Raw genomic sequence first — 15168 nt, forward strand, 5'->3', positions numbered from 1 at the left:
AATTTTATTGGGAAAAATGAAAACAAAAAACTTGTTTCGCAACGTTTGGCCAAAAAATAAGGATAAATTGAATGAAAATCAGGATAAGTAGAACTATCAAGTTCTGTGCAATCTGCATTAACTTTGATATTCGATACAACTTTTAGCCCTCTAACAGTGATTTGAATATGGATGGATCGTCGCAAAAATTATGATTTTTTATAAATCTCATTCAATTTTTCAGATACCTAAGTATCAAAAATTCCTTTTAGGAAAAAACAGCGCTAAATTCGAGGTCAGCAGGTTAAAATACCTCGATTACTATACTTCTTACAATCCTTTCGATTAAACCGTTCAAATTCAATTTTTTGCATACAATTTTTCAAACATTCACAGAATCAAAAAAAAATTGAATTTTGACATTTTGGTCAAAATTATGGCGAAAAAGTATTCATCGGAATATTAAATCCACTAAGAATGAATCTCGCACTAATGCTTCTAAAACCGAATTCTCAATGACCGAATAAAGCCATAAAATTTATAAAAAATCGTCATAATTTTCACAATCCACCAATTTTCGAGTTGCTGATAGAGATTTAAAAATTCCATAGGATTTCAAAGTCATTGGTTCAGAGAGGCTTAGAAAGCCAAATCATGATTCTTTTTTAGAAAGAGTGTGAGAAGGAGTACAGCAAAGCTAATGGAACCCAAAAGACACAAAAAACATGTTTTTCCATCCAAAAATGACCAAACTTTGAGGCCTTCTGAACTCAGAAATATTTCTGAGTAGTCTTTCACTCAAAGTAAACTTCTTCACAAATTTTCCTCAGAATATAATTTTTTGCTTCATTTTACTGGACATCCCGGAAATATAATTAGTTTGCTTTCTCAGAAAAAAAAAATCAAAAAATCATGTTTTTCTTCTAGTAACATGCGACAAATTCTCAAAATTTTCGAAATCATTTTCAATCATTTTACACCAGAAATTCGTCAAAAATCCACAAACATTTTCTCAATATCGACCACAACCTCACGTTGGCCATAAAAAATCAAGCCACATAAATCATCGTTTCATTCCATAAAACCTCATAAAAAACTATTTCCAACTCGTAAGTATTTTTTTTCATTCAACAACAAACGTACAGAAAAATGAAAGAAACAACCCGATCTCGTCTCGAAAATACAACACAGAAACGTTGACACTTGTCACAGCATCATCGTCACCCACACCTCTGCTTATGTTAGATATTTGTGCGGAGTGCAGAGAGCAGAGCTGCAGACGCGACGGGATATTGTAGCAGACGCCATCTCTCGAACTAGTGACATTCATCAACTGTACAATAATTAGAACATGCACTGCTTAGGTTGGATGTTAGTCAAAAAAATTGGAAGATTTAACGTCCTATATGGGCCATTCTACTCTATACGTACACTCACACAGTCACGATGTATCCTATAATAATAATGGTAGCATGAAACGTGAATTTAAAAAAAAAAAAAACGCGAGCATTTTTGTGTTTTTATTACGCTGGCGGCAGAATATAAATTTTTTGACATAAAACAGGTGTCTAGGTTAAATAATTTTACTATTTTATTATCAAAATCTACTCGGTATGTGTTGATGTAGGTACCTAGCTATAGCTACGTGTAGACGTACAAAAAAATACGCATACTATTAAAAAAAAATATCATGCAGACAGATACAGAATACAGAAAGGGAGAGAGAGAGAGAACAAGGTGCAAACGTTTGAAGCTATGTGCAGTAAAAACATTTTCCAAAACACCAATAAGGCGGAATTCCATCTCGAACGCAATAAAAATTAATTTAGCCGACTACTTTGAAGTGAACCTGCTCAAATGCTATGCAAAGTCGTAAAAATACTATTCTCCGGTCATTCATGATTACCTTATGTGTAATTAAGGTGTGGTGTGACGTTTCGTATGTACAATTTTACCTACCTATTCTGTAGGTCTACATCTACATACAGATGTAAGTACATACGTATAAAATTGAGCCGTACGTGCGCTGCGAAGCTGCGTGGTAATTGTTTGTTATGACAGGGAATAATTTTACTACGTTGAACGATTTTTCTTTCTTTTTATCCTGTTGCAACGAGTTTATGAAGAAAAAAAACACTTCCACAGCTCTCGATTGTTTCAGAAAAAGGGGGAAAAATAGAAGAAAACCAATTGAATATTCAACAGTACAGTCCGAGCTCGATTCGAGCTGCAGCTCAACGCGTGTACTCTTCGTATAGGTCTACGTGTTCGTGAAAATGACAACGTAAATATGCAGATTTCTTTTATTTATGGCATAGTAGAGATGTAGCCGTTATGTACATGTTTTCTGCCATATGTACATGTCGAAAAAACGTTGTACTTATTAATTTAGTATAGCTCTTTTCGCGTAGCAGGTACATGTCCTCGTTGCGATCGCGAAAACCCTTCCTTCGGACCTCGAACGATGAGGACGAAGAAATTACCAATGATAAAAACCACTGATAAATCTACACTCTCGGTGTGATTTCACGCTCGATAAAATTTTTACGACAGACGTACGACCAGATCGAGTCAGCATGAAAAAATTCACCCAAAGACCTTCGGCTTTGTCGTCCAAAATCTACATTCCATACTAAAAAAAATTTTCGAGCCAAGGAAATCCACAATGTTTGAATTTTCCTCACTGACTTGTTTCGTGTGAGTACCTCGAAACGAGCTTCAATAACACGCTAGATTATTATAAATTAACGCAGAATAGCCTCTCTCTATCCAGCGTAATAATAATAAAATGGAATACAATATGATAGGATTTTATACCGTACCATATTCGACGAGCTTATTACAATTTTCTTATTATCATTGTAAACATGTGTAGCAGCTCATATACCTGCACAGTACACATGACCAAAGCGCCGTGTATAAAAATGAATCAACGCTTTGCTCATTTCTCATACACAGATATTGAGAAAGGAGACATATACAATACTTTTCAGGTAATTGTAACCGTCCAACAAATTATTTCCCGGTAATAGTTAATTGCTCGTTTAGAGAAGCCTCATCTCTACAGTCTTGCGACAGGTTAACAACCTCAAAATTGAAATTTCATCACCACTGGGTCACTCGGGTATGAGAAAGGTGCTCTCAAACAAAAGGTGTACAGCTATAGAGACTCTCTGCGGACGGAGTTTGTATTTCTTTAGGCGTTCGTATTCCATGGAAAAATATTCCAGTACATTTACGTATCTACATATATACGAGTGTAATATTCAGGTGGACATTATTAACCACAAATATGAAGGTAGGCATCAGGTCTGCTGGCAGATAGAGAGTTCGTAAAGGTAAACTAAATGTATCAATATCACCTGCTCCTGTTCGTATCACAGAGGACGGAGACTATACATAAGTTGAATTTTAAGAAGCCAGTTCAACTATGAAAATTACACGCGTCCGATGCTACGTGTGGAAGCGAAAGAATATAAAATTATTATATCGTTTGAATAAATTTTATACACCTAGGGTGGTTCCCAATGTGACAGGATATCATTTTATGTACCGATCAATACCACCAACGAAGAATACCTACATTCAGAAAACAAACTCGAATACGAAGAATTTAAAGCCTATTTTGAATAACTTTATAAAATCGTATTAATTTTTTACCTTCGATTTCGTCCAACAAGGGTACCATATGTTGCATGATTTATACTTGGATTTGAGCTGCTTTTTCATACTTAAAAGGTGGAGAACTCCAAAGCAGAAATTTTACATTACTAATCATGGGAGAGCCCAACTGCCAGAAAACATTTTTGAATATGACCTAGTTAAATTGAAAGAGCATGCAAAAATACCTCGCCAGTAAAATTTTAGATGCCGAAGTGCATTTTTTGATTTATGGTGAATTTTAAAAAATTTAATGTTTGGCCCAAAATGTGAAAAAAAAATTAGAATTTTACCAAATAAACTTGAAGAGCTAAAATTTGGTACTTATGCACCTCATATTTGACCCACCAAATCGATTAGAAACCGTGTCGAACCATTTTGAGCAGTTCTGGAGACTTCGGCTGATTTTTGAAAGTTTCAATTTCTATAAAATTTCACCAAAATGAAGTAGGAAAGCTAAAATTTCCTTTGAATTCCAATTTAAACATTCTGAGTTGACTGGCGCTGGTTTTGAGTAGTTTTGGAGGCTCCAGCAGCATTTTGGAAATTCCAAGTCTCCAAAAAATATCATAGAACCAGCCAAAATTAACATTGTGCTTGTTAGGGACCTGACCGACTATACACACTGTTTTTCCAAAGTCAGTATTTACCAGTTCAAAGGCGTATATTTTTTCAATAATGAAATATGGCTGAAGACCCCAGAATAGCTTAAAACCAGGTCCAATCGACTCATTGTCAGCATGTTAAAATTGGTGTGCAAAGTGAATTTTAGCTTTTCAACTTTATTGGAGGGTAAAATTTTGTGAAAATTTCAACTTTCATAAATCTGCCGGAGGCTCCAGAATTATATACTCAAAACGATTCGAAACCTTTTTCAATCGATTTAGAGGATTGAAAATAGGATACCTACCAAATTTCAGCTTTGTATGTTGATTCGATAAAATTTTGATTTTTTTCGCATTTCTGGCCCAAATTGGACTTTTGAAAATTCACTAAAAATCGAAAAAGGAAATAAAAAATGATAAAAATGCAAAAAATTGCAACGTAACGCTTCAAAATGCTGATACTGAATCATGAAAAAAAATGTTCACAAGTTCCACAGATAGGAAAAGAAATACTTTTAAAATTGCAATCCCAATAACTACCCCATTTACTGGATCAAAATTGTTTCCAAAATCACGACATGAAAATAAAAATTCAAATTTTTTTACATCGACACTTTCAATTCAAATCTGTTTTTTCTGTATATTAAAAGGGTTTCAATTTTTAAGATTCGAAATTAGAACTCCCCTTCTCTCTTCATCTTTATCCTGCCTCATATTTTTCATTTTCAAGAGAAAATTTTCATTCTCTCCTCCCCTCCACTTCCTCTGTTTTTTCAACAGGATTCAAGTCGAGTGGTTCCAGAAAGTTTTAAAAATTTTCACAAAGTACTAAATAATCATAAATTAGAAGTAAAAAAACAATCTTGTCAAGATTTAAAAACTGGAAAGTAACTCCAAAAAAATGGAAATACGAGTCTACTAAATGTTTTTTATTTTCGTTAATGGAAACTGAATTTATCAGAGAAATTAAAATGAAAAAAAATGTCATTCAGGAATATTTTAAATTCGTTGAAAAATTAAGGAAGGGGCGAGCTTCGAAACTACAAAAACACCTGTTCTGCAGTAGCGTAGGTACCTATTTCTTTGATATCGAACTAAAAACTCGTTCAATAATATTAAGGCTTTAAAAAATCTCTTTTTCTGATTGGAAACTTTCAAGTCACAAAAAAATCAACAATTTTCACCACTTTCTTTTTTTGGTTTTTCAAAAACCGAATTCGCGCAAAAATAATCACTTTTGAAAATTAAAAATTGAGTGCAAGGTCACTACAATTGTTATACTAGAAAAAAAGATGGAGCCATAGATCTTGCTTTTTAAAAAAGACACTTGAAAAAATTACCCTATTACACGAGATCCATCAGAATCTTATCTATGGCAAAACTCTCAACTAGACGTGTTTCAAATAAAAAGAATAGAAAATTACTTCTCATTGTATATTCAACGTATTATACCACAAAATACCAAACGAAAACACCGAAACCGTTTTTCAGGAAACATTTAAATAATACAAGAAAACAAACTTACGTTACAGGACGCGACTACTTTCTAAAAAAAAAGAAAAGAAAAGGCATATTATACTTTTTACTAGCCCATAACGCTTCTGAATAGTACACGACAAAAAAATACACAACCATCGAGCACACAATGACCATCCCTCAATCCCTCATCCAACAACAAAAAAACCTCCATTCATCCCGAATTGTAAATCACTATCTATTGAAGAATACATGTCTCGAGTCTTATTTTACATGTATATTTTCAACACAAAAAACCCATTTATCAGTATCGTTGAAGCAAACGTCCTGTTTTCAAAGGTCCTTTACCATTTTGGTCAATTCTTATACAAACGTACGTAACCGTTTATAAAACCTCGAAGGCTCGAACCTTAGTTAGTCAAACGTGACATTACTACGAGCAAACCGAAAAACCACCACTCTCTTCAGATTTTCGCAAATCTGTGCAAAACATTTCGTAGCACTACAAAAAAAAAAAGCCTCGCAATAAATTATCTACCTAGTACCTACCTTGTGTTAAAAAGGTTGATGATCTGATCTTTTTGTACGTAGTACAAGACGTATACAGAGAATTCATCGAGGCACATACAGGAATTGTTGACAAGAGACCTGTCGATCTATTCATTGAAAACAATGCTATGTAATGTGTTCATTTCTAGGAAATGTTTTTGGTTGAACTTGTGTCGCTGTCGCGAACTCAGAGCCAGAGCCAGAGCCAGCCAGGCTTGATTCGAATTGTATAATCGGTTGATTTTTCTCATGAATTGTGTAGGTATTTAGTAAAATGTCAAATAACCTATACATCATCAGCACTTTAGTCACCTTTGATGAATAGACAGCGGCGGCGTGATCATGAAAATGAAAACAGGATGCTCCAGCTCTATTCAAAAGAAACAAACTGTCCTAGCGGTCCTGTTTTTTCGAGATAAGTTGAAAAAATTACAGCTATGACACTCGAAATATCTAATCCTGTATTTTTCAAACGATGCAAAGTTTATAAAAAATGAAGAAACAAAATTTGAAATAAATTTACCTACTGTTTGCAAAAATGGGACATGAACAAGAAATAATTTGTAGTTTCTAGAGGTGTTTAATTTTAATTAAAAAATAATAAACTGTTTTTCAATATTTATCATTCTTCTCACAAAAATGCAGGGCGATCCCCCCCCCCACAACACACCCACATTATTATTTAAAAAAGATCTGAATGTGGGTCATATGAAATGAAAAACAAATATTTTCAGAAAGAGTTTTTCAAAAGTGTCAAAGAAAATAATTCTGAGCCTTTTTTCGCTCTAACTATTTGGGATTTTTTTTTGCACAGAATACAAAAAACAAAATTTCGAAATTTTTTTGCACTTTTATTCAAAGATTCCATTTTAACCAAAACTTGAACGAAATTGCCATCAATGGAAATTTTTTTTGAGAATTTTAAAAAGTTTTTTGTACTTTTTATAGCCATTAGTCACTTTCTAATTTTGTGTTTTTTTTTGCAATTTTTCTCAAATTTTGCGGAAAACTTGGAAAAAATTAATCAAAAATTGCTTAAGCAAGTGATATTTTTGGTGAAAATGGTAACTTTCAGGAACCAATTATGAAAAAAGTAATCAAATTACTAAAGAGTAACGTTTTTGGGCACTCTGGTGTTGAGACCAATTTGTTTTTCTACACTCTTTTCGCGAAGCTCTTAGTTTTTTTCAATTATAGATCTTTCGTGAGAAGAAAATTGAAGAAAATCACAAATTTTTTAACAACACAGTAAATCATCAGGAAACACGAGAGATCCCCTCTCCCCACCCCACCACCCCAGAATGAAAAGAAACAAACCATAGACTATGATTTACTCGAATACCGAACAAGTGTAACTCATTTTCTTGAAAGAAGTTTTGTTTTCCGAGATGTTTCGCGAGCTGAAGAGGGAAAGTTCAACTAGAATCAATATTTCGTGATAAAAAATTTGACATTTTCCCAAAACAAAAAATTTATTTATGAGAAAAATGAAAGATCCTACAATAAAATCAAAATTTTATGATCTGTTGAATACTTGTATGTTGATATGAAACATTGGCTCAAAATAAATAATTCCATTTCAATCAAGTCTCGGAGTAAGGTGCAGCTCATAATCCCAAAGTTGATAAAATTTGATTACTACCAGAAAATTTTCAAAAACTATTCTTTTTTTATTGAAAAGGACGGAAAAATTTGGCTCATTGAATTGAAAAAATTGGAGGAGTAAGTAACTTCATATTATTCCAAGAAGTGCCTTCTTAGACAAAAATGTTTATACTTTCAATAAGTAAAATGCTCTTTTTCGTCTTCCGAACATTCAGTTTTTTGAAGATTACTCTCTTTGTAAAGGGTATGGGCTGATAAGAGTGATGAGTAAGGGAGGAGGGGGGGGGTGCCAGTTTCATTTTCAAGAGATTAGGGGCTCTTATACACTTCAGGTGGAGTACATGGGCCAGAAAAATTCTTCAGAACATTTTCAACCCCTATCTCTGTTTCTTCATACGCGTGCCATGTGAATTTTATTGTCGTTTTTTCAAAAATTCTAGATTTAATCTCATTCCATTCAGGATAAGATCTTGAATGATTTCGGTTCACTCTTACGAAAGAGTTGGGTGATATCACATTTCCATAAACAAAATTCTCAAGGATATTTTGATCACATTTTCTAAATTCATTTTTTTTTACGACAATGACATTCACATAGAAATAAATGCAAAAAATATGAATTTTGCGAGAATCTTGCAAAAATGATCGCGAAAAAAGTGTTAATAAAGGTACATTTATGTGCTTCAGACTGAAATTTTTAGCGAATGAAAATATTCGTTAAATGAAAATTATTAATTCTCAGAACAGAAAAGGTAGGGTAAAGACTGAATCTTGAAAAAATTGTTTTTTTTTATGCACCACATTTACTTGATGTAGAAAGTTCTGTGTCCTGAAATATTCTATGTCTATCATAAAGACTTGCACATAAGTTTTGAATCTTTGCTCAGATCTTCATCAAATGGTTCATTAACTGACTATAATCAACTCAGCTGCAATTTTGTGACTTTTTTATCTTTTTTTTACCCCTCCTACATGTTTTTTTTCATTATTTTGTGAAACCAAATGAAATCGACTGCTGAGTTCGTATAAAATACATATCAAAATGCAATCTCATGGGGTATCTCAAGATGGTGAACTTCTCAAATGGATATCTCATTTCGTCTCTCCATATAAAAAATAAAGATAGACCCCCAGTATGAAAAAAAAAAATTTCAAGTTCTTTTCTCAAGTAGGTACCAGTCAAAATTTAAAAAAATAAATTAAAATCGTTTCCCAATTTTAATCATCATTTCATTTTCATTTCTACCAAGGACCAACTCGATTAAAAATCACCCTTTTAAATAGATTCTCGACTTCTAGTCTTTCTAATGGATTTCATGACCAAAAAACACCCTGTATGATAATAAACTTCGCACGATAAACAATCACCAAAAGGATAGATTATTCAAATTAATCAAATAAAATACATTTCTAAGAACGTACCAAGTCACACATTCGGAATTCAGAGCATTACACATCGAGCACATCCCAGGTGAAAAAATAAGAATAAAATCTAGAAACCTTGACAATACTCGCGATATTTTTCATGAATGAGTTAGGTAATTGCATTATTGCGACGGTCGTAGGTAAATCTGCCAAATACTAGCAAATGTACTTATTTTTGGTCGACTTGTTGGAGGGTGTTCAAATTTATATTAGCGAAATACACCAGCCACCAGGTACTTGAACGATATGAAAAATGAGACGGAAGCCTCGTATGATTCACACGATGCTCGCCTACTATAACATTGAAAAATACCAACATTTAGACCGGTATTTTGACCGACTGATGTTACAAGATTTTTTAAAAACACCGCCGCTGCGCAGGTATAAGGTAAAATATGGAAAGATACACAGAATGTCTATATAATTTGAAAATATTTAGCCAACACAATGTGAGAAAGAGATAGGGAACACCGATCACTAGACCTGTACCATTTTTAATTGGTATTAGGTTCCGATTCATCGATTCCTTTGTATCTCGCCCTTTCTACCAACATAAACAAAGCAACCAGATCATCGGCTATCCTATCTCGACTACGAGTAGTGCAATCTGGAAAGCAACCGGTTAAATAGACGCGTTCGTCGGCAAAATGTTGGAAGAAAAATATGCCAATAAAGTCTACCCATTCTTATACAAATGATCGCCATTATTCGTAAATACTCGTAGAAATACTGAGAGAAAATTCATACATTTAAAAATACGAATACTTGATTAAAACGAAACTTACACAAAAAAATGATAAATCCAAACAACAGGGTGAAATAAATTAATCAGCAACACTGGGATAAAAATCACACCACGAAAAAAAACCACGTTCCACACAAAAACACGAATATCACACAAAGTCGATAAAATTCGCACTTCTCGAATGAATTTCCCAATATAACCACACTAAAACAATGAAAAACTACACCTCGAAGGATAGAAAAAAAAATCACTGAAAAACTCGAACACGAAAGTACCACAAGAAGATCGACGAAGAGCAGAAAAATTCCAATAGTAAACAGTCGGCATCCGCACAAGCGATTGAAGTCTTCCAACATAGAGAATCTCGACGACGCGAGAAACAAGAGCGCATGCGCAGTTGTACAGGTAATCCGAAGGTATCAGGTGTTGTGACAACGGAAGGCGGCGCCAAAGATACGAGTAAGTGGCGCGGACCAGACGACCCCCGCGTTTTTTTCCTTCCAACTGTAACGAGGAATGACGGCGACTAATCACTCAACTCGAATGAAAAAAAAATTAAATGCATTCAAAAAAAGAAGGAATTTATGATGGTTTCCCAAACCGCATAATTTCCCCCTTATTTTCCTCCGATAAATGACGCCTCCCCCGCTCGATCATTTTTTCACCCATTAGGTGCCCGTGCAACGGATGCTGATTGGGTAATTCTAGAGCCAGCCTAGTTACTCCCAAACATACTAATTATGAATTTATTCGAGCAATTTTTTTCTTCTTCGGTTCCAGCATCGATGGTGATGCTGCGAAGAGAGAATTTTTTTGCAGGATTTTAATAATATTATACTCGTCTGAGATATAGGTAGAAATTCACCATTTGAAATAGCCTATATCTTATGATTATTGGTCTAGGCCTCTAGGGACACAAATATTGCTTTCGACAAATCTACAAATACGACTCATCAACGAACTGATCAGCTCCTGGAGTTGATCGACACCAATGACCATCACAGCATCCACGATCCATACACCTACTCACTCATCATCATAAGTCCACCAGTAAGCACAATATATACCTATTACAAGACAACCTATACCTACCTATAGATTGAGAACCCTTTTATTTTTTATTATTTTCTTTTGTACAATCTCGTTCGGAAGTATACAAGAGAACACTGAACGCTATCATTACGAAGCATTCACAGCTTGTTAACAACAGAGCGGACGCCGAGTATACAAAATGGACAGTCAATCATATCCTCCCTTTAGCACCTGCATTATTCCACAAAACACATTCAAATTATACCTTTTGCTTTTCATAAACTTCGGCATAGTGTGAACTTATCCACAGTTCTTTCAAACCATTATCATTTAATACAATAAAGACTACTCGTCAAACCGCTTTTAATTTTTTTTTCTTCCCTACTCGATTAAAACTTTCCGTGTCGGATGAGTAGAAAAATTTTAATTCATCGGGACATTCTGAGAGATTAATTTTCCTCCTTTATCTCGTTCTTTTCTTCCTTTCTTTACATTTTTTTACGCGGATTTAAATTCTTCGGAGGTGGCGTGAGAAAGCGCATCAAGTTGTAGCTTTCTTCATTTAAATATGTATTAGATTGACTTTGACATCCGATTGCGATTATCGTGTAGGCTATTAGGCTATCTGGTATCTGTGAGCAGATCTATGAACGAGTTGATACGTCATATTCTTTCAGGCACAATAATGATTTTCTTGCTTTTTCATTCGTTTTTCAACATTATAAATTTATAAGGTAAGGAGTACATATTTTCAGTCTTCAGGGTGTCTAACAAAACTCACAGACAAAAAATCATGACTTTTTCATGACCTATTTTTCACATTTTTACCACATGAAAATACCCCCCCCCCAATCAACAACTTGAAACTGAGAAGATTTTTTTTTAAATTTTCAGGCAAATATAGGTAAGTACATATATTTCAGTTTTTCCATTTTTTTTCATTTTATGGGCTTTTTAAAAAATTTTTAAGAGTGTTTCGAGCAAAATTTATGTGTTTTTTTCAATACTTTTCATGATTTTTATTACAACCTACCAAAATTCATGACTTTTTCATGACTTTCATGACCACCTACCAAAATTCAAGACTTTCATGACCGTTAGACACCCTGGTCTTTGAAAAAATCAGGAAAAATGAGGAAAAGTCAGGAAATTTCCTCCATTTTAGGCAGTCAGAGAAATGCGAGAGAATTCAGTAATTCTCCTTCTAAAATTGGAAAAATTCCCTCCAATTATAAGTAGCACATCAGGTCTGGTTTAAAATTTTCCAAATAAAAAAAAATCAATTAAAATTTTGTTTATTATAGATTATTTGTATTATGTTTTCGAGTTTTTAAAATTTAGAATTGAGTTAAATGATTAAATTTTACATTTAAAAAAATTTTTTTTGTACTGATTGTAACTTTATTTCTAGATATGTATATACCCTAATCATAAGTTTGTCTTAATATAGGGCCCCTAGCCTAAGTTGCTGTAAATGGCTCTTAATAAATAAATAAATAAAAATGTTTTTACAACTGTTTTTTTTTTCAAATTCGACCACAGTAAAATGGACTGTATTGTTAACTTTCGATCGTCTTTCGCCAAGGCTCTAAATTACATTTGTTTTAAAAAATTCAAAATATTGCTGTTTGAAAAAATAAGATTTTAAAAATGTTTGAAAACAGCTACAGGGAAGATTCCTCTAATTGAAATATTTTTCAAAAATAAAAAATTGAAGCAAATATTTCAATGTATAAGTTTCAAATGTCTTGGCGTGAAATAAAGAGGCGGAAGAGAAGGGTTGAATGCCCCAAAATTTTTAAATCATTATTTCCTCCATTTTTAAAGTTTTGTGACTGCATTCAATTTTTAGCTCAGAAGCCAGAAAAAAGACATTATGCGTTCCACTAATTTTTTAAAACTACAAAAATTCAGTCAATTCAAGAATCCTTTATTTATACCTTAAATTGAAGTAAATAGTACTCTGATTAGAGGCATGAGAGAGTTGGAATGAGTTAGGCAGGAAAAGTTCAAATGATCCCACAATTTTTTCAACCTTTTTGGTTTTCCAGCCCACCGCCTAATCTTTCATTGTGCTGATTTTTCAAATTTTCGGATTTTCAAATCCTTCTTCTCTTTTCTAACTCACCACAGGTCTCAAATATTCCTATACTGTCTCCAGATTCCAAATTATCCATTTTGATTTCCTATAGTCAAACACATTGTCGAATAAGACGAATTTTTGCAGTTTTTTTTTAAAAAAAAGTTCGGCCATAAAAAGGTCTCGTGAGATTAAATACAAATTCTTCTTCTTAAAATTATCCTCTGAGGTTCAGTATGACCAATTTCTGACATTTTGAGTAACATTAGAGAAGACGTTTAGATCTTAAGTCTGACTTTCAAAAGCATGTTATAAAATTATGTCTAATTGTCTAAGCAATCTGAAAATGCCCTTAAAAATTTCAAAATTCCAAAATTTATCTCGCAGATGTGTATTTTAGACAGTTTGTTTACATGGTGTTTTTGTGAAGAGTTTTTCTTGAATATTTCCTCAACATAACCTCCTTGAGAAAAATTACCTACACTAAACAAGTGGAAAATTTAATTTTTTCAATACTCGTTTCTTTAAAAAATGAGTGTTTACAATTACTACACGCTTACATTTCAAAATTAAAGCAAAGTATGTAGTAATTTTTGGACAGTTTCCCACTTGAAAAGCTATATCAACTTACTGCTAACAAAAACCTATTTTTTGGATTTTTCAAAATTAAAAAAAAAATTACAAAATTGACTTATATACGTACATAACTCTCTTTACAGTAAAGGAATAAAATATCAGAAGGCTTGGAAGTTCAAAAGACTAATAAAGGATCAATTTCATGAGGTCGAACAATTTTTTTAAAGAAGTAAAATGCCTTGTTCACATTTACCCCCTGTTTAAAATTACTCACATTGACTTTATTTGAGTTATACAGAATATTAATTTATTTTTTGAATTAAGATCATTTGGTGTCCTTTAGCTCTCCATTTTGAAAATATGAGTTGCTGTGGGATCTGAGGATGAGCACACATCCGAAAAAATAATGCATTGAACATTGAACTCATCAACCTTAAAATCGTTGGATTTTGAAATCATGAAGAAAATGATCAATTAAATTATTTAAAATTGATAGACCATATTTTACAGAAAAACATTCAGATTTCGAATGTTGGAATTCGTATTTTTGTACCTGCTTGATCGTTTGAAGAAATCCCATCAAAATTATCGTTCAAACTTCAATTTCATCGCCTCATCATATAAAATGTTCATTCAAAAAAAAAAAAATGTAATTCAGATTTTGATTTTTTTTTAAACACATGCAACGTAATCAAACTATATGTAAATGTATATAAAATCCTGTGTAACAAATAAATTTTAGCCAGCTACGAGGAGGAAGCAATGTGCAATGTGCATACCTACCTACCTAGTTGTCATGAAAAAGATGGAAGATCAAACTTTTGTCTGCATAAGACTCTTACCTCTACGTCATTCAGTCTCAGTGCTACTCCATCAGCATCAATTTTTTTTACGAAGTTATATTCTTCATTTTAAAAATTTTTGGAAGATATTCAACTATAAAATGATTGAGTAATTTTTCTGTCAACTCCTTAATATTTAATGTTCAATTTGTTTCTTCGTTTAAGATTATTTGACAGTGGCGAACATTCATTTTTTCAGTCCATGCGTTAAGCGACAGGAAAAAGAAAAGGGAAATACTGTGAAGTGTGACGCATAGCAAAGCTGATGCTGAAGATTTTGAAAATCGTACAACTCGCTTAAAAATAGTCAAACTGAATTTCCGAAATATGTACTATGATGTGATGTAAAATTTCAAATACTGTTTGTTCCTGTTCACGAACAGACAATTGAGATTTATGTTTCCCTTAACTAATTTAATTACTTAATTGATAAATAATGTATTTTGAAAAATTGATTTTTCAATTTTTGGATAATTTCTAACAAAGTTTCAAACAGAAAATCAACGAAAATTTGTTCCCTACCCGATATCAAATTTCTAGAACGAACAAACTCGAAAGATTTCCAGTCGATCCGGAGCTTCCAACAACATTCTG

General features: G+C 33.0%; 1 protein-coding gene across 3 annotated transcripts in view; it reads right to left on the bottom strand.

The window, feature by feature from the left end:
- LOC135841466 (interference hedgehog-like) overlaps positions 1-15168 on the bottom strand; it is an 88910-nt gene that overhangs the window by 41426 nt on the left and 32316 nt on the right. The window contains exon 1 of one of the 3 annotated variants that reach the window (XM_065358436.1): positions 10085-10401. The exons of 1 other annotated variant lie outside the window; for it this stretch is intronic. The gene's annotated coding sequence lies outside the window, so the exon portion shown is untranslated. Of the gene's footprint in view, positions 1-10084; positions 10402-15168 lie in introns of those variants that run through there. One more of the 3 variants, XM_065358433.1, reaches the window with a different exon arrangement.

Source organism: Planococcus citri, chromosome 3 (genome assembly GCF_950023065.1).
Source record: "Planococcus citri chromosome 3, ihPlaCitr1.1, whole genome shotgun sequence".
NCBI classification, from domain to species: domain Eukaryota; kingdom Metazoa; phylum Arthropoda; class Insecta; order Hemiptera; family Pseudococcidae; genus Planococcus; species Planococcus citri.